Genomic DNA, 20,798 nt, shown 5'->3' on the forward strand with positions numbered 1-20,798 from the left:
ATTCAAAATATTCTACTGCTGTGTTTTGGTAATGTTGAAAAAATTCTAAATAATTGAGTTGGTTTACCAATATTTTCTTAAAAGTACTGTCTGGGTTACTTGATCCTAAAATCAGTACATTTTTATCATTTTTTTTCCAGTTGGTATTTTATAAAACTAAGAGAATGTGTTGAATGCTGATTCTCTATCCTTCCATGGTTTCATGGTTTCTATGTTACTGAAAGTTAGGCTTTAGTCATGTCAATACCTTGAATCTAGGTACTATTTCCTTCCTGCCTGCCAGTCATGCTTACACTGGGAATCGGGTATCGTACTTGCTTCACCTTTTCAGCTACTTTAATTACCTGTAGCCTAGTCAAGGAAGTCTGATAATGAATACAAGATGAAAACTTTCCCATATTGATTTTAATGTGGCCTTTTGCTAGTTAACTGTAAATCTTTTATAATAAATTTATTGTATATATGTAATCTCAAAACCTCACTCGGTTTATTAAGTAACTCAGAGTAGAGAATTATAGTTATTAATGTTTGTAGTTAACCTATTATGTTTGCTTTTCTGCAAGGTAGTGTCGTTGAGGCCTTTGTTGTTTATGCTTTATTGGTCACCAGATTTGATAAGCTGGGGTGTGGTGTGATAGTTGGTGTGGCATATAGGACTTGTAGCCTTTCCAGTACAATCATTTGAAATCTCAGTTTAGTACTGTAAATCATTAGAGGATGATTTGATAATTCTATAACAAAACTGATGTTTTATTGATTAGCCAGTGTATTCTGATTCCATTCAGTGATTCATAATTTTTGGCCTAGATTTGTGTCATTAAGATTTCAATGTAAGCTTTATTTTCTTGAGTGAAGACCTTACCTGTTCAGCATGGGACCTCGGTACAGCTATTGCTGTTGAGGTGTCCTATATGGTATCATCAGAGATGACAGTTAATTCTAACACTTCATCTTGTTCAACCATTTTTGGAAAATTCTTCTTTGAGGATATTAGAAGCTTCCTGAAATCTTGATCAGCTGGACATTATTGCTGGAAATGGTAGTTTACCCTTTCAATATCATTGATACATAAGTGTGATGACCATTGTCAAAAGATAAACTGGACATCCTCCACAAGTTATATTTAGAACAAGAAGCTGATACTGCTGCCATTTGGAAGGTTAGTCTTTGTACTCATTTTTGCCAAATGTTAGCCTCAATACTTTTGTCATCACATCCCACTACTAAGAGTTCTTTTGTTCTCACTAATGAAAAACTGATGAACAGACTCTCTGGCAATGATACAAATTTTAAGGAGTGACGGTATTACAGCATTACTGAAGAACCATGTACATACAGTGCTGACTTGGTACTCAACTTTTTATATATAAATGCTTTATATTTACATATACTAATGACTTTTGATTTGCTTTATTTCTGTCTTTATTGTATTCTCTGCCCAATTTTGCTGTTCTTTTTAAGCATTATGTTATGATGTGTAATTTCAAAGTTAAGCTTGTTTTCTGATGGATATAATAATAATAATAGTAATAAAAATAATAAAAATTATTATATCCCTGAAAAGGAACCTGAAAGTCTAGATGCTGAAGTAGCTCCAGGACTCATTCAAAAGAACATGCTATTAAAAACAGTGTATGTACATACCTAGTGAGAAAAGTGATGAATTCCTAAGGAGGCAGAATGTAACCCCAACCCCAGTCTGTAAATACCACCCAATCAAATAAATGACTCAGAGATAGAGAGAGAAAAAATATGATAATGTTCAAGATATATAAAAAAATTATCATCTGTTGATAATGTTTAAGATATATAAAATTATCATCTGTGGGTAATTCATCCCTGAACCAACCAATTTTGCAACTAGCCCTTTTACATACACAGAATACAGATGCCTTAGTCTGATAATGAACTCAAATGTGTAATCTGTTACTCTTAGATTATCATCCTGACCATTTATTCATTACTGTCATTTTTGACAGTTTAGGCATTACTAATAGTACAGTAGTAGCAGTGTTAATAATGATGATAATGACTAAATAAAGCATTTGCCTCATGAGTGAGAAGGAGCTGGTGGGGGGGGTTTTCCATCTTGTGACAGAGGCAATCAGGATTGTTTTAGTATTTTGCATCATTGACTTTTTTGGTGAAATATATGGACCTGGTGAAGCTCCTACTAAGAAGAATGATGTTTATTACAGAAAAAAATATGCTTACATATTCCAGATAACATGGGTCGGGTCCATACAGTGAAAAATGGCTGTTGATTTAGAAAAAAGATGAGAGGCATACAACACAGTCTTGATTACTTAAAGCATTTAGGGATTATTATTTTTCATATTAGAATACAAATGAGAATGGTCACTTGACTGCTTTGGTATCTTCGTTGTGGTTGCTGGATGATATCCATTATCATCTGTGTGTATTTATGAATTCTCATCTCTCCTTGATGCTAGAAATGTTCTTTGCAGCAGTGGTGTTTTCAGATTTAATGTACTAGAAGCTTAAAATGCAGAATTCTGTAATCATCAGTAGTTTTATTTTCTGTTATGGTGATATATATTTTAATGATTGGAAGCAAGTTTCATAGCAAGAATACTGTATGTGAATTACTCTTTAACAAATATTGCAACATTGGCTTTGATGACTTCTTTTTTTTGTGATAGTTACTGATATTAAAGTTAATGAATCCTATTTCTTATTAATTTTGGAATGTTCCAGGTTATATGAATCTCAGCTGCAGATTGCCAAAATTACTGAAATGATACACACAGCATCTTTAGTTCATGATGATGTTATAGATGATGCAGATACTCGACGAGGAAAGCCATCTGTGAATTCCCTGTATGGCCAGAGAAAGGTAATTTTTTATTGATTTATTTTAACCTCAATCACTCAAGATTCCAGGGAATAAAATGATGGAATTCACATTAATCTTCATGTTATGGAAATGAGTGGGGAAAGAGAGAAAACAGAATAGACAAAACCAAAAGAACTTTATTAAATATTTTTAATGCTCTGTTATTTTATTGATAAGAAAGTAGGAATGATTATAGATGATAATCCATATTCTTATAGCTCTTAAAGAAATCTTAATGTTATGGTATTTAGGTAGACCATAGCAAGAAGAAAAGTGTGTTCAAGGACTGTGAAGGCATAAGATTGTATCTGATTTGGATGGGGGTGTAGGAAATTAGAGCAGCCTACTTGTATCTGAAATAATTTGAGAATTTGTGAAAATATTAGTAAGTTATTCTAAGGATTGATTGAAACTAAGTATAACAGCAAATAACAAAAAGCAAAAGTGAAATGGGAATGTTTGAGTGTGTCTGTACATGAGTAAGAAATGGAATAAATGTTCTCCTGGATGATTATACTTAAAGGTAAGTGATAAATGAGACAGCATAGCTGAAGGTTCAGAATGTAAGGAGTGATTGGGAATGGAGTGTTGTGGACATATTCTGGAAAATTTTGTCAAAAGAGAAAGTTTTTACATATATGTACTCTACTAGGGAAAGTGATGATGAAGATAAACTTTTTAGATTGTGTCATGAAATATATTGTGAGTGATTGATGTAATAGTGTGTGTGTTATGAAATATAATGTGAGTGATTGATGTAATAGAGAGAGAAGTACAGGCAGTCCTCAGTCGGGGGGTGGGGGGGTTCCATTCTCTGTGGGGTGCTGATAAGCAAAGACCGCCATTAACTGAAACTTGGCAATTTGTGGTGCTTATGGCACCAAGTTTCAGTTAATGGCACCGATAACCGGTTATTGGCGCCTCTGCTAGGTATGTTATGGCGCCATAATTCTTCATCAGCACCTTATGGCATCGATAACCGAAACTCGGCCTGTTATGACGCCATAAATCACTGATTTTATGGCATTAGACAAGCACCATAAAAAACATAAAACCTGATCACCATTAACTGAGTGTGCTATAACCGGGGACTGCATATAGATGAAGGTACATCTATGCATTAGTCAATTGATGGGAAAATGATAATAGGAAGTAATAATTGTCAAAAGGAAGACTTCAAAATGAAGCCATGAATATAATTAAGATAGTTAAGTTTGAAAACTGGGAATTGCATATAAAAAGAATAGGTTTCAAAAATAGGCGAGTTTGAAAATGAGAAAAAATTATAAAAATAATAGGTTTTATAAATAAGCCACATTTATAGAACTGAAGTGAAAGAGTTTTAGGAATGTGCAAAACTTAAGGATAGGATTTTACTGTAGTCTTGTCAGGATTGCTTGTGGTAATTGACACTTGGAAAGTATGAATAAAGGAATGTGTGGTTGGATTGAAGGTCTAAAGAAGAAAGCGAAGTTGCATTTCCAAAGGTAAAATTGTGTTTTGATGTGCGCAAGAACGTCTAATGGCTATGATAGTCTGCACTAAGAAGGTTAATGGTTATTTTAGTATAGCGGCAAAGTGAGAAAGGAGGGTAAAAAATGAATATTTAAGAGTGAATATCAGCAAAAAAAACGGAGATGGTTTGGGGAGGGCAATAAGAATGCGAGAAGAGTAACTGATGTCACGAAAGTAGTATCTATTGAAGTAGCAGAATGAAAACTAGAAAATCATATCAACAGGACATAGATATTACTATTATTAATAGGGTTTAGTTTTTCCAGACCTCTGAGTCTCAATTGACATAGGTAAAGATCCTGACATGACCATATGGCAGTGCAGGCAAAAATGACCATACTTAGGAAAGAAAAGAGAGGAGAGAACCTATTAGGTATATATCTACCCCAGAAAGGTAGAAAACCTGGATGAAAAGGTTAAAGAGGATCGTGCATTTAATCTGAGGAAATAAATATGTCTTTGGAGGAGAGAGTAAATGATTTGAAAAAAAGTTATGACCAAATGGATCTAATAAAAAAATGTAAATTAAGATGTTATTTTTGCAGAAATGCTGCCATATTTTATTATTATTATTATTATTATTATTATTATTATTTATTTTATTTTTTTTCTAGAAAATGAACATAAATTTCAAAGTTCACTAAAGTTGTAGAATAATTTGGTATTGAAGAGTGTAAATTTCATTGTCACTCAAGAAATGGAAGTGTATGATATGTAATAGCCAGCAAATTGTCCATTTAGTTTCATGTGTACTGAATTTGGTTATTTAACACTTTCATTGTGAAAATTGATAAATATGTTTATGGAAGTTTTGTATTTAATCCCCCCCTTTCAAAGTTCTTGCACGTGGGTTTGCTTCGCTAATATTGTAAGGGAAACTATGGTTTTACTTGAGAAGTAGTAAGATAAGATACAGTTGATCAGGGAAGACCTTTGGCTTAAGAGCAGACAGGGAAAAGTCTGGAGTAAAACATTTGTTTTGAAAATTTTGTGAGAATTTTGATGGTAAAATAAATAAGCTGTATGATTTTATAGTAGAAAATATCAAGGTGTTGACAGAAATTGTAAAGTTTTAATTTGATGTTGCTCTAAACAACTTAATGATTTACTTATGATTGAAATTTTTTTAAAGGTAATACATAATTGGAGATAAGTTTCACAGAAAACACAGTTTGATACTGAAACTGCGATTGCTGAACCTCGATCTAGCGGAGTCTACTGTATAATAAATGCTAATTTGTGACCTTGAGTAACTTCATGGAAGTTTTATTTCAGCCCAGTAAGTTATAGAACAAGTATTTTAGTTAAATTCTTTAACATCAGACACTGATTTCTTTTTATTCCACGTCAGAAAGTTTTTATTGTTGCAAGGTCACTGTACTGCTTGCTTCATATCCTGTATATGTGGCAGTGAAGTAAGTAATGTATGTAATGTAGTAATGTATACTTATTTATTGTTTCCATTGTAGGCAGTGATGGCTGGTGATTATAATTTTATCAGTGGCTTAGCAATGCTGGCAAGAGTTCGAAATGAAGAAGTTATTGTTATACTTTCAAAGGTAAGTAAATATTTCTTTCTTTAAGGGTACAGTTTTTATTCAACTGAATATCTAACAAAAGGCTTAGGTATTATAAGTTTTATTCATAGTGAGGATTTGAGAATGTCACGGAAATAGTTTGATGAAAAGGAAAGTCCATATCCTTAATACTGAAAATTTTGAAGGTCAAGAGTTCAGTATGAATTTTTTTTTTTTTCTTTTTTTTTTTGTCCAGCTTTCATAACTAAATTGTGGTAACATAGTTCATTTGTCAACATTACGTGACTCTCCAAAGAACAGCCGAAGTGGTAATGTATAAATTTCTAGCGTAATTTTCTGACCATGCAAGTAAACTACCAGTGGTAATTGATCTTTAGTACAAAAGTACCTAAGATGTACTACTGTTTTTAGAAACACTACAACCGTAGCTTTCATGTGTCAGTTCATATAAATTCCATATTCATGTATTTTACATATAGTGAAGGAATTATTTAGAAATAACTACTTCTGTAACAAAGCTTGCTTGGATAGGAAAGCCATATAAGTATTTTGAGGGTTTTTTGTATTATGAATGCCATTGTTGTATATTTAATAAATTTATTTTGTGATTTGTGACTCTTCATTTTTACTTCTGTTTTACAGGTTCTTGCAGATTTAGTACAAGGAGAATTTATGCAGCTTGGTTCAAAAGAGAATGAAAATGAGAGGTTTGCCCATTATTTGAAAAAGTCATTCAAGAAAACAGCATCATTGTTGCGTATAGCTGTAAATCGGTATGTTCTAATTTCTTTCTTTCTATAGAACATGGAACCAAATTTTCTGGATATACTGTGGACATTTTTCATACTTAAAAAGTTATTAAATTCATAAGGTGGTATTGTTTGTACCATAGCTTCTCAATTTGGGAGTAGTTGTGGGAATAGTTTATTTACATTGATGATCTTTTTGTGATTATTATGTGTTAATGTTGTGTGTTCTGTGAATTACAAACTATTTCCTTGAGTAAATAATTGACTAGGTTGAATTTTCTAAAGTTAGTCCCTATTTATTTTTACCTTACTGTTTTATATTCATGAAATTTTTCATTATTTCAAGCCTTCCAACTTCATGCTATATTAATTATGTATGTCAAAAGCATGCACCATTTGCTTTTTCATTCACATTCACCAAATAAGTACCAGTAGGGGATACCACAAGTTCTTTGCAGCGTCTTTCATTCGTAGCTGGATTAATTTTTGCATTTTCCATTTCATTCCCTTTGGTCTCTTCCTACTTAGATTTCTAGATATCTTTCTTTAATTTTTAACTCTCCTGTGGGAATCTAGAAATATGGCAATTGGTTTATTTAAACTCACTGTAATAAACTTGTTGAACATTATGCAATACTTCTGCTAGTACTTCCATGCCTCACCTATTGCTCAATTTATTTACTCGTTCCTCCAACTATCACTTACGCTTAATTGGTACAAAAAAGATTCTCTGAACTTGGAGGCTATGATTAATCTGTTTGGCTCCAAGGTTAGGGAAAAGTCCCCCTATCTTAGTTTGATTGCTTGGTCTGTGAATCTGGGTACCAGAAGGGAATTTAGAAATGACATTACCATGAAAAACATATAAAATTATGAGAATGAACAATTGTTGGGAAATTCTGGTAGAGCAGGTGATGTCACTTAAACAGTCACACAAACTCAGTGTAGAGTAATTAACTATACCTAGCAGAAGGTCAACTCTGCTCATTAGTAAAGTGTTTATGTTTCCTTTTCCATTTGGTTTTTAAACAGATGGTGTGTGAGCCTAAGGACTTTTAAGGCTATGAGCATAGGCAGTATGTGATTGATGAGTTTCTGTGAAATTTACTTTTATGTTCAAAAAGCTCAATTTCTAAGAACAAAAATGTGAGAATTTGGCAGAGGTAGTAGCGAAAAATTTCTTTTTAAAAACAAAAAACTAGAATTTTAAGATTTACACTGTTGTCATCTTGGCTTCAGCGGATATCCTCATATCATTAAAGATAAAAACTACATTATTGTGAAAAGGTTATTATATATATTTATTTGATTTAAAAACCAGGTATGGATAGAAGTTTTGGAAAATGAAGAATGGGAAGTATGAAGTATAAAGTAAGGAAACTCATTAGAGCCCTAAAAGGTACAAATCTGAAGGGCCTAACAAAGCACATGAGGAGAGGATGACCATAGGAGATTCACAAGTATTCTATGATATATAAGTGGCTGAAATGAGAACATCATCAGTACAGTAACGAAAGGAGAAACCACCAGATGAAAATGGAATTGTAAACTGCTGTAAAATAGTCTATATAAAGCCTTTTTGGTCTTGGGCCCAGCAGTTAATGCCTCCGTGTTTACTTTTGATTTTACTAATTTTGTTCATTAGTTTGTATCTGAATAATTACGGTAGTTTTATTCAGCATAACAACATTCAGTGCATCCACTCCACAATTTTTGTATTTTTGGTAAACTATGTTTAAGGAAATGTGTCTAACCATCAAAGCTTGAGGGTTGCAGTTAAACAGTTGCAATAATCATTTCTTTAGAAACAATGTGTTCAAGCATTGGGAGTAAAGGGTTATAGGTTTGGTAGTCAAAAAACAATTGTAATTGTACCCTCTTACTGATTAATTGCTTTTTGTCTAAATAAAAGCTAACTTCCTTTAATGTTGAATTACTATACTGTACTGTGTTTAAATGTTTACTCCATAGATATAGGTATTGAAATTTTTGTCTTTGATTTTGGACAGAATTTTACTTGAGTTTTCAATTGCAGGTGGCAGTTTATCTGGAGCAGATGAAAAATTGCAGGAGATAGCTTTCCAGTATGGGCGTAATGTTGGTATAACTTTACAGCTTGTTGATGACTTATTAGATTTGTTTCATCGGCTAGTGTCTTGGGTAAACCGGCTGCTGCAGATTTGAAGCATGGAATTTCTACGGCACCTGTTCTCTTGCTTGTGAAAAGGTATCTCAGACCATTTCTTTTTTTTAGCTTAGCTTTTCTTGTGGTACAGGTTAGAAATTATGTGCTATATTAAGAGTGTTTTGGCTTAAAACAAAAATGTGTACCATGTTTATGTAGCTCTTGTAAAAAGCATCATGCCCATTCAACTCTTGGCTGTCAGCCCACTGAATTTAAGTCTTTACTGAACCAGAATAAGACCCGTAAAAAAAAAAATAATTAACGTATTTGAATTAAAGCTATAAGAAAAGTCAAGCACTTCTGATCATTGATTTTTCTGTGATAAAAAGCTTTGTATAATGGTTAGTCGTCCCTCCTAAAATTAGAACTACATTAAATACATTGGAAGGTGTTTTGCCATTGATTAGTTCGCTAGAATGGTGGTCAGTGCATGCCCAGGTCGTAGCATAGTGTAGATAATTTGTCAAGAGCCATCCAATATGATGCTTCTAGCTAAGAAGAATTTTTGAACACTGCTATTGATGAAATTTTTATATGGTATTGAAAATAATCTATATGAACATTATATGGCTAGAAAGTTTCTTTGGTTGTGAATAATCAACAATTATATTTTTTCTCAGTTTTCCAGAGTTGAATCCCATGATAATGAGAAGATTCCAAGAGCCAGGGGGATGTAGAGAGAGCACTTGAGTTTGTTCACAAGAGTGATGGTCTGGAGCAGACTCATTTTCTAGCTCGTCAGCATTGCCAGGAATGTGTTAGGATCATAAAATCTCTAACTCCATCAGTTGAACAGAAAGCTCTAATAAGTATAACAGACAAAGTTCTTAACCGTGTAAAATAGCACAGAATATACACAATGCATGCTGCAAATTGTAATTACCTTGAAATGGAGCAGCTTATGGACTCAGGATTATCAACAGTCCCAGATATGTTCTGGTGTACATTGGTGCTTCGAGATTGTTGTAGTTTACTAGAATTTTTGAGAGATGTTTAGCTAAGTTACATCAGATGTATTTATATGAAAGGCGTAAAATATTTTACTTAAATCTTATGGTGGCAGTATATCCTTGCTGCCACCAGTTATCATGACCAAGGTGTAATTATTTTGTATGTGGTCACTAAAATGTTTAAATTACAACATCCCCCGTCTTCAATGAGGCATTTAGGGTGATATGCATTGCTCTTTATATTAATTTTTAAATCCCAGCTACAGTCACCATCATGAATATGGTTAAGAGAAGCACAACATTTATCACAAAAAATTATTGTAGAATACTTTTAAAAGAGCTTTATAGTTGAGGTTACAATTTTATTTATTCATAAGTATTAATTATGTATAACACCAAATGCCAATTTTACCATGCATTCAATTGGAGATTTGTTTAGTTATAACACATTTTTTATATGCTGTAGCAACAAAGTCCAGTGACAGTTTTATTTGGCCCAATTGAAATTTTATTTCTTGATAGTTAGTGAAAGGCCTAATGTTATATTTCACATTGCTGCTAGACTTTTAAAAGATAATGAACATGAGTTTCAAAATCCCACAAGGCATATTTATTGCTTAATGGATTGAAATAGTACTTTAAATAGTTTTATAGAGGTTCCAAAATGATTTGCAGGTATGTTTTGAGAAACAGACAAAAGGAATTGTGCTTGTGATACGCAGTTTTGTGATAGACATTTGTTTTAATGAAATTATAAAATTTTTTGCTCATAGGTTGTATTCTAATTCATTTCATTTTGGGTACATGTGTACTATCCTGACTCAAACCTGTGCTAGTAGAACCAATGCAAATGGAGCATTAAAAGCTTGCTGAGTTCTGAACCACTGAAATGCAATACTGTTGAAATTCAGTACAGCTACATGAAAATGACTGGCTTACAGACATACAGTGAAATGTAAAGCAAAAGAACAGGTACTGTAGACCAACTCAATAGATAATTACATATTTAATTACTGCTTAGGACATTGGTCAGTCTTGTGAAAGTTAAGAATGTTAAAACTGGTGGTTAAACTGCATATTTTATAGGTATAACTGCTTAGGATAACCAAAAAACCACTGGACAATATCCAAGTTCCCCAATTTCAATATCCATGCACTGGATTTAAACCTAGGGCCATCGATATTTTAATTATTTGTATTTAGTAATAAAATAGTTGCTTAAAGAAAACTAACATGTATCCATTTTCTTTTTTTTTAAAAACAAAGTCAGTGGTCCAAGATAAGTTCAAATTTGAGATGTGTCAGACTTCTGTTTTTAAAGGCAGGATCTGATTCCTTTTACGCACTCAATTTGGAGGCAATTAAATTTTATTGCAGCTGGACATAGAATTGGTTAAGGACTTCTTTTATTTTCGAACACTGAACCTGCTATAACAAATATATTAGAAATAAGTTTTTTGTTTTATAATAAATACTGATCTTGTAAATGGCTATGGATGGATTTTGATACTTTTATTGTTTTCTCAATTTCTGATCTTTATGTTGTGTTGTGTAAATTTGATCCATATGTTAACACTTATTGTGAATTTTCTTTTTAAATTTGGCATTTGGGTATTATTACATATAGATATACACAGTACAGTATTCTGAAATAACGATGCTCTATGTATATACAGAATATTTTTTCAGATGTTTAATATTTTTAATTATTGTTGTATGTATATCATAAATAATACTTAGTTTTTGTAATACGAAAATCATGATGGAAATAAGTGTGATACAGTATGGGATGAAATTATATCCTTTCAGTATATTTTTGAGGCATGGTCGCAATTACAGTACACTCCCTATATGTCAAGAGATACCATGGAAACCTGTAATGAGTTAAAATGGGGTTTGTTTCATGATATTAGCACGAATACTTTATTAATTCCAACTAGCACGAATACTTTATTAATTCCAACTACAGTTTTATTTTTATAATTTCTCAGCATAAACCTTTAACTGCCTTGTTACCCCTCCAAAGAAAGAAAGAGGTATTTTTTCGGGTCCGTGAAGACTTGTGATATGATTAAATAAGAAAAATGTGTATAACTTGTTTAGGACATGAATGTTTGAAGGGTACCCATTGATTCATACTGGGATATGATTCAAATAGAATTTATAATGTAACATTATGCTGTTTAGATACTGTAAATAAATTTTATAAATTTTGTGAATACAGATTCCTCCTGTGATATTTTAAGTGGCCTTTAATGGTTATTTTTCTTTGATTTTAGAGTAATCAGGAGGGACCATGAGTTTCAACTCGTTGCAAAATAAAATGTTTAGAATTGTTAGTTTTCAATTCTATATTTTATATATAACCTATTTCTATTCTACATACTTCCATGCTGGTAATTCTGGAAAATGCCTTCAAAGTGTGAAAATAACTACATACACATAGTTGTTTTTTGGTATTTTGTCCATTTTGGTAAGAAAAGGACTTGATTAAAATATTCATCTGGTAATGCTATTTGAAAGATTGTGTAGGCAGTCCATGGTTATCGGCAAGGGTTCTGTTCCAGGGTGTGTCAATAAGTGAAAAACTGCCATTATCTGAAACTGTGATTTTATGGCGCTGATAACCGATTATCGGTGCCATTAGCACCCTTATGGCACACCATAAGCAGCCCGGAACTTGGCCTGTTATGGCACCATAACTTTGCTGATTTTATGGCGCTAGCAAGCCCCATAAAACTGGGTCACCGATAACCAGGGAGGGACTGCCTGTACTTTGTACAAATGGAGCTTCAAATGATAAATGAACTGAAAGGACCCATTTTGCCACCATAAACAGGTATTTTTCTTCCTTTAGGGGTTTGACATTATGTATATAGCAATTACTTACCTAAATAATAAACTATTTCATAAGTAGGTATTATCTTGTAAAAAACTGTCCTATAGGAATGTGTGATGCAAGTTACTGACGTATAAGCTTGTGAAAAATAAGTCCATCACATATATCATGTTCATCTGTAATGAAAATTTAGCATGGTATCATTTATGACCGAGAAAAAAACTATGTAACAACTTAATTTTCAACATTAAGTTACAGTATTGCATCATATGAAAATGAAAGTGATTTTTTGGGATAAATTTTACTATAATGCTTTTTTCAAGCTGTGGCATCATTAAGGGAACATAATCAACATAAAATTTTTTAAATAGGTAAATCAGTTCTAAATACCCAAAAATCACACAAATGGTTCTGTTTGCATGACTGAGCCAGAAGATAGATATTTGGCTAACCAAAGCTTAAATTGCTTTCTTCTTCTTCCCAGCTTTATCCCTATTCGGAGTTGCCGTTTTTAACGAGTCTCCTCCATCTACCTCTATCCTGTGGCATTTCCTCCCATACTCCCTTCTCCCTCATATAATCTCTAATGCAATCTCTCTACCTGGTCTTAGGTCTTCCTCTCCTTCGTGTTCCATCCACCTCCACGTCCATCACTTCTCTTGCCATGTGTTGCATTACCATTTTATAAATCTTGATTCATGAATTTTTAAGAAACCAGAACGTTTTCTTACCATTTACAGGGAGTTCTTAAAAAACTTGGTTGTCCGTTTGTGGGTGGATTTTTTTTTTTTTTTTTTTTTTTTTTTTTTTTTTTTTCAAAGGGGATATGATTGTAACTTTGGGAATTAGGTACCTTTTTGGGGTTAGGATTGCTCAGCCGTTTGAATGTTCTCATTGAACGTGTAATGGACAAGAAAAATTTCCACATAGGAGAAAATTGCCAAGTATTTTTATTTGTACCATTCAATGATATTAGCCTTTATTTTTGATCAATCAGACTGATGTGATGAAACACAATTTTTCTTAGGAGGTGAAATCACAAACAGACAATTTCATAACCAAAGGAATTTGTCATAAGCATATTTGTGTATAGTACTATCAGTACCAGAGCCAACACAATAAATTCATAACTGCTTTATCTCCTGATTTTTGGCAAAAAAAGTTTATTTCACTCCCGAATTTAGATATGGGTATTTAGTGAACAACATACTTTAAAAATATGAAATTAAGAGAGTGTTAACTGTATTATTAACACATTGAATGTCACCGGTAGATTCCATGTGTAAAGTAAATTAAAATTGGGTAAACTTTTTAGTTAACAAATCTATACGAGGAGGTTTCAGAAACAGCAACTTGAAGCAGGGCATTTTCATAAGATTAGTGCAACATGTGACTAAATTTCACATTTATAATTAGCTTCCAGATAAAGTATGGGGTGTGTATCCTAAACTTTGAAACCTGTTGATAATGAAACATTAAATGTGTGAAAGTGGTAGTGCCCCATTACAGCTCTGTTCTGTAAAGCATGTGGAGTGATGCAAAATCAGTGTGTGGTTATATGCCACCACTGTAATCTGTAACAGCTAGTAAGTGGCACCAGTTTCTTATGATACTTATATTGTGCAATGAAATGCAAGTATTCATATAAATTGAATACCATAATTAAGATTGACAAGCATATTACAATTCTGAGAGACTATAAAACATTAGTCCTCTTATCTGAAGATACCTGTGCATGCAATATAGTATACATTTTTTTTACATAAGGCTTAAAAATGATGTGGTGTCTATAACAAAATTATCAGTACCCTCCTCCATTTCACATTTTGTTGAAAAAAGCAGTTTTATTCATTGAGGTCATGTTTATCAGTCGTCATAACTTAGCTTTTTTTTTTTTTTCAGGGAGGGAAAATGGCACAGAAAATTCCACAAAAAACACTTATCTCAAAACTGCTGTGACATGCTTTATAGACTTTAAAGCCCCTTCCACACGAGGGCAATAAAGACAAACGACGGGCACTCTGATTTGCCCGTAAATCTCTCTTTTCAAACAGTGGTACCAGATCAAACCGTCCAAGGGAGGGCAGTAGTCACAGTCAGGCTAACCTATGACTTCGACCACACTCGTGATCGCGATCCACTCACAAGATTGGGTAACAGTGTCTGCCTGCGTGCATTTGCCCCTCGTGTGGAAGGGGCTTTAGGAATTATTTTTCCAATCAACTTCACATCAATTCATCATTTTTAAAGACAAAAAGATGCATGGACAGAGAGCATCAGAATTATTTTTGGAAAATTAAAGAAATTGTACAGTAAAGCACTCCCCATCCCTTAACGTAATAAAACTGATTCTCTCTCTCTCTCTCTCTCTCTCTCTCTCTCTCTCTCTCTCTCTCTCTCTCTCTCTCTCTCTCACACTACTACTACTTATTAACAAATTGCAATTGCAGAGTACAGGTAACTGTTCAGCTAACAGGAAATCTGAAGATTGTATTTTGAATACAGAAACCATGAATATTTTGAGTCTTATCAAGGATCACTTTTAAGGTGAGGTGTTACTCCACCTTAAAGCAGACAGGTTGTGGTTGCTTCTCGGCTTACTTCAGGTGAAAAGTGAACTAAGCCAAAGAATAGGCCTATGTCTGATTTTGCACACATATGTACATTCTTCTTAGGTGGTTTCCAATATCTATGCTTTAAATCATCCCCAAAGATATTACTGTTTTTTATTTTTTAGTCTATATCTGTTGTTCTCTCAGTTTTTGTTTTCTTGATCTTATTTTCTTATGATGTAAATATTTTTCACTGCATAAAGTTTGTACCATTAAAAAGGGATAAGAATGTACTTCTATGCTAGGCGCCATTGATCCAATGAAAAGTATTATTTTCCTCCTTATGTCTTCTATCATATATCATCATCATCATCAATTATCATCATCAATTATCATCATCAATTATCATCATCAATTATCATCATAAATTATCATCATCATTTTATTATTATTATTTGTTATTATTTATTATTATTTATTATTATTATTGTTTATTATTATTATATTTATTATTATATTATTATTATTATATCATTTATTATTATTATTATTATTTATTATTATTATTTCTGGGCTCCGCCTGTGTCGCTCCGTGAAATGGTTCCTTTAGCATCATTTCTAAGGTATAAGTATTGCTACAAATATCAGAGAAAAAAGCTACATGTTAGTGCCAGAGTATTCTGGCTCGCTCACCTTTATTCAAGGTGTCGGTATGGTATCTGGGGCGAGTGACACCACTACCATAGGTTCCCTTGCCATTTAGTCTCTTCCTTCCTCAATATCCCTCGTCTACAGAGGAGCCGATCTAAGCCCCGCTACCCGCTACTACTACAGCTAGCGCCTTTGTTTACTTTCCTTTCGATAGCACTGTTTACGCTGCACGTTGTTGCTTTCTTTGTGCTGTGTTTTTCCGTCTGGAATTCTTTGACTATTCATCATGGAACGTCAAGCTCTTGCTGCATCCAAGTTAAGTACTGCAATTAATGTTTGAGATCATTTTGAGATGACTGACGTTTGGTGGCATGATATGCCCATCTATAATAGGTTATATGCGGAGCGGTAGCCCGAGCGTTGCCGTTCCCGCGCTGCCATTTCATGGCTCGCCAACCGTGTGATGCTACGCTATTGTCCGTGTTCCAATTGGTCTCCCAGACTAATTGGATTCGATTTCTTCATTTAGCAGTACTATCATTATTCATACTTTAAGATGCATTTATTATTGACTTTTATTTAAGAATTAGTCCGATCACGGGGGATAGCCTACTACCGAACTGCATAGTATCGGGACGTAGCCTACTCAGTTAGTCTTACTTACAATTTGAGGATAGTATAACAACCGTGTATCTAGTCAAATTGTATGATAGGATCCTTATTGTAAGACACACTTGTCTTATACGAAAGGACCCTGGTTCCCTTCGCAGCCTTTACCGTCCCTGAGCCCACCCTGGCCGTCCTGCCCCTCGAATAATGAATTCGATACGGCATCTAGGCTAAGCCGCTCTGAGTTGCCGAGCTACAGTCCCAGATCGTTTCGATCTGCGACATTAATACGACTTCTCAAGGACACAATTCTTTCTCTCTCGCTCCATATTTATTTGTCTCTTCCCCCGTGTTAGGACAGGATAGTTATGTTATGTGTTGCTATGTTTCTTATAGACGGCATCCAGTTGGCCTATAGGCCTACTTTCGTTCGACTGGCCTTTCACACCGTGTGACTGTTCACCCGGCTGAGAGTGTCTCCAGTTGATCGCGTACGAGCCACCCTGCTACCGACCCACCCCCCTCAGCCTTCCCCCCCTCTCACCCACTTCTGTGGAATGATGACTTGCTCACGCATACCTCAGGTAGCAGATCAGAGTCCCCCATTGGGGGGGTTTGGGGGGGGGGGGGAGATAGGTGGGGAGGACACTCGGTTGGCAGGCCTGCCGTACCTTGCCTCTCTCTCTCTCCTAGTGGAAAAGGGGGAAGCCCTGGTTGGCCACCAGGCTCAGCAGAGCAGGGTACGCCTTGACCCACTACGTCATGTATCCCTCTCACTATCTTTTGAGCCCACCCTTTCCCACCCGCTCCGGTGAACTCGGGACTCTGGTGAAGCCGGACCCGACATCGGGATAGCTAGGCGTATTTAGATACGTGAAAAGGCTCCGGCCTTTCCATGGGATTTGCATGCATGTTTTATTACACATAATGTAGCATCCACATTTATATAGTGTAAGTTATTATCTTACTATATCCGGCGGAGTTATCAACTTCGTCATGTATTAACTGTTCTACTCTGTTACCTCTTGCTTCTCAACCCTGTACCTGAATATTGGATTCTATCCTTCATCCCAGCTCAATGGGAACGGCTTGGAACCCTTAAATCTATCAGATTTTATAGCTCCGGCGTCGCCGGAGCCAACTGTGGAGTCATAGCTAAATCCCCCATTGCCTGCCTGTGATGTTACTACAAGTGTAAACGGGTCACCGGAGCTGGTGGTAACAGGGTTGCATCTTGTGCAGTAGATATGCTGACGCCGGAGTTACTCCGGCGGCAATAGCATATCGCACACCAACACGGACTTGTTCCGCAAGGTTGATGATGATATCATGTATCATTTGACTTACAGGTATCCGTTGCTGGAGGAAGGGTGCAACGCCATTCTCCAGGAACCCATGTGGGCACGTGGTATGCCGGGCACATGCCAGCTGCGCAGTTCGCCTGAACGACATTGGTTGTCTGGCATCACGAGAGCTGCGTATAGTATGCTACAACTTGGTGAATTAAGTCACCTCCGAGGTATGTGACACGCTGGACTATACATAATGATACAATGAGAATTATAACATATCAATATTGCACTAGAATAAGTTAATCTATAGTGTTAAGTATTAATAATAACCCCTATACAGGGCACCCAAGTGATCCGGGACGCTGCCTTGGCCACCCTGAAGGTATGAGTAGGCGGGTTTGGCCGGAAACGCCAACAAGGGCCAGCCTTATATGCTGTCCCAGGACATGGCCGGGCATCATCTACCCAGGAGCTAAGAAGGCATCAGCGGTGGACCCCATAGTAGCTGCTCTCCTCTGATCGCGAAGATCCCAGGCTGCAGTATTGCCCAAGCTGTAGGAAGGTCTTGTGGAGGAAGTCGTGGGAGATGTACCAGCCCTCGATCTGGACCGCAAGCCCATGACTGTTGACGGCATGGGCAACGGTAAGGATGGTAGCGAGGCAGGTGTGTAGGGGCTCAAAGTTTGTCCTCGAGTCCATCTTTAGCTTCTTCCTCTTCCCACTTCCTTCCAGGGATTCGCAGATAGACCTCAGTTGGTCAGACCGAAGTCTACATCGGTGGTCCCTAAAGTTAAAAGTAAGCTGGACTTTAAGTCCATGCAGAAGTCCCTGCCAAACAAATCAAGAACCCAGCCGAGTCCACCAACGCCACCGGCTCGCAATCCCGGGGCAGACAAGGCAAAGGTTACTCCCCACCCCCACTAAAGGGGTCGAGAAAAAAGGTTGTCTGAAGGAAAAGGCTCAGCCTTCTTCCTTTGACCCCGATGCATTCTCTGCAAATATCAGGCAGCAGATGGGCAACATGGTTGGGAACTTGGTCCAGTCCAAGTTCCAGGAAATGTTCGCCCAGCTGTCTACCACGCTGGAAGCATCGGGCCAATCCATCCAATCCTTTTGGAAAGGATGGTAGCCCAGGAGAACCTGATGGCGGGTCTCCGGATAACATGGCAACGGGACTAACACAGTCTGGACAGGCAACCCAAGCATTGCCGATGCGGACTCGTCCAACATACCTCCATTCAAGGCTAACAACCCATGGAGGGTAGCAGCACACGCCTACTTTTTGGTGGTGGTATGCTGACTATCGAAGGTTGGCGGAACTCGAAGGCTGGAAGACTTCGAGTTCTATCCTCAAGGACTCCAGTTCCCCTTCAGGGCTACGCTCGCTTCACAGAAGTTGCCATGAGGAGGGAGGATAAGGTCCCTAAGGAAACAGTAATCCTCCTCGGGATCAAGCCCAACCCAAGCTTGGCTCCGGAACTTGGAGGAATGGCAATGCACCAATAGAAAGGTCACTGTATTTAAGAGCCCGTTTATGATTTTTACCATAGACGAGGACAATCCAATGCCATTCAACATCCAAAGTGGCGGAATTAACATTCCAGGCAGCCATAAAGGATGAACCTAGCCTCAGCTCCGGGAGACGGATTTGACTTCCCTTCTGCTCCCTGGATCTGCTGATTATTGGGTGGACGCACCAGCCACCTTTTCAGTAGGTAAACTCAAGTCGGACTGCATGGTAACACCCTGTTCAGCGAAAGGCTACCTAGGCTGTCAGAAGCTCTGATCCAGACAGAATATGACGCTAGGATGAGACTCAGCAGGGTCCCTCAATTCACTGACCATGACCGAGATGGCGTCTCTCATCTTCAGAGGGGATACGTTGTTCAAAAATCATCACCAACGTCACTTCTGCATACAATGCAGTGTGACTTATATGATTTTATCATAGCTCGGCGGAATTGTAGGAAAGCACGTCTGGCGGAGGCCACAATCCGCCATGAACCCAAACAAACTGATCGCTTCATCCATATGAGGCACGGACCTCTTCCCGCCTCCGTTGTGAATGAGGTCCTGTTCGAGGCGTCGAGGGTCAATCAGACCCTAAAGATTCGTTGGGGACTCGTTCCCAAACGGAAAACCGAGTCCGCCGGAACGAATCCCAAAGCCAGCCCTTCCAGGCCCCCCAGCAGCAGACTCTGGTACAGGCGGTTCCGGTATCCCAAGTACCGCAACCGTTGACGTCCAAAGCACAGCCGACAACAGCCGTTTGTGCTATTGACTCAGCCCGGCACAACAGTCCCAGGCTTTGACCTCCTTTGCTGTCTCTCCGGCCTATAATGCAACCTTTAAGACCCAAATGTTTTAAGTGTTCAATAGGTTCGCCAAAGGGCAGCCGAGCTAGAGGCCCCTCCCGTCACCGGGGCGCCGGAAGAAGCACCAACCGGGGCAAAGGCTTCCGGGGAGCACGAGGTGGCAGACCATCGGCAAACCAGTGAGGATCCCCAGGTAGGAGGGAGACTGTACCTCTACCAACACCGGTGGGGTTCAGAAACTGGGCACAGAGCATCGTGACCAAGGGTCTGGGGTGGAGTTGGCTTCAAGGTCCTCCTCCATCCAACACCTTTTACCAAAAACCAACAGCGGAATTGATAGAGTATACCAAAGAACTTCTCAGAAAAGGGTAGTATCAAGAGTCAGAAAACTTGAGGTTTCAAGGGCGCTTGTTCAGCGTGCCAAAGAAAGACTCGAACAAGCTAAGAATAATTCTAGACTTGTCCCATCTGAACTCATTCATTCACTGCGACAAGTTCCGAATGCTGACCGTTTCGCAGGTGCGGACCTTACTTCTCTGTGGGGCCGTCACCACCTCTATAGATCTTACAGATGCCTACTATCACTCCCAATAGCAAGACACGCTATGGCCATAGATTGGAATGTTGAAGAGAATTTATCTCTCCTCAGTGAATCTATTCCTGAAGGTCCTGAACAAGCCCAGGACTTTCAAAGGTCACGCTGCACTAGTAGCTCCCAACTGGCCCAAGAGCAATTGGTTTCCTCT

At 36.9% G+C, this 20,798-nt stretch overlaps 1 pseudogene; it reads left to right on the top strand.

Annotated features, from left to right (window-relative positions):
• LOC135219085 (all trans-polyprenyl-diphosphate synthase PDSS1-like) overlaps positions 1–18,256 on the top strand; it is a 19,357-nt pseudogene extending 1,101 nt beyond the window's left edge.
• The last annotated feature ends 2,542 nt before the right edge of the window (positions 18,257–20,798 follow it).

Source organism: Macrobrachium nipponense, chromosome 1 (genome assembly GCF_015104395.2).
Source record: "Macrobrachium nipponense isolate FS-2020 chromosome 1, ASM1510439v2, whole genome shotgun sequence".
NCBI classification, from domain to species: Eukaryota; Metazoa; Arthropoda; class Malacostraca; order Decapoda; family Palaemonidae; genus Macrobrachium; species Macrobrachium nipponense.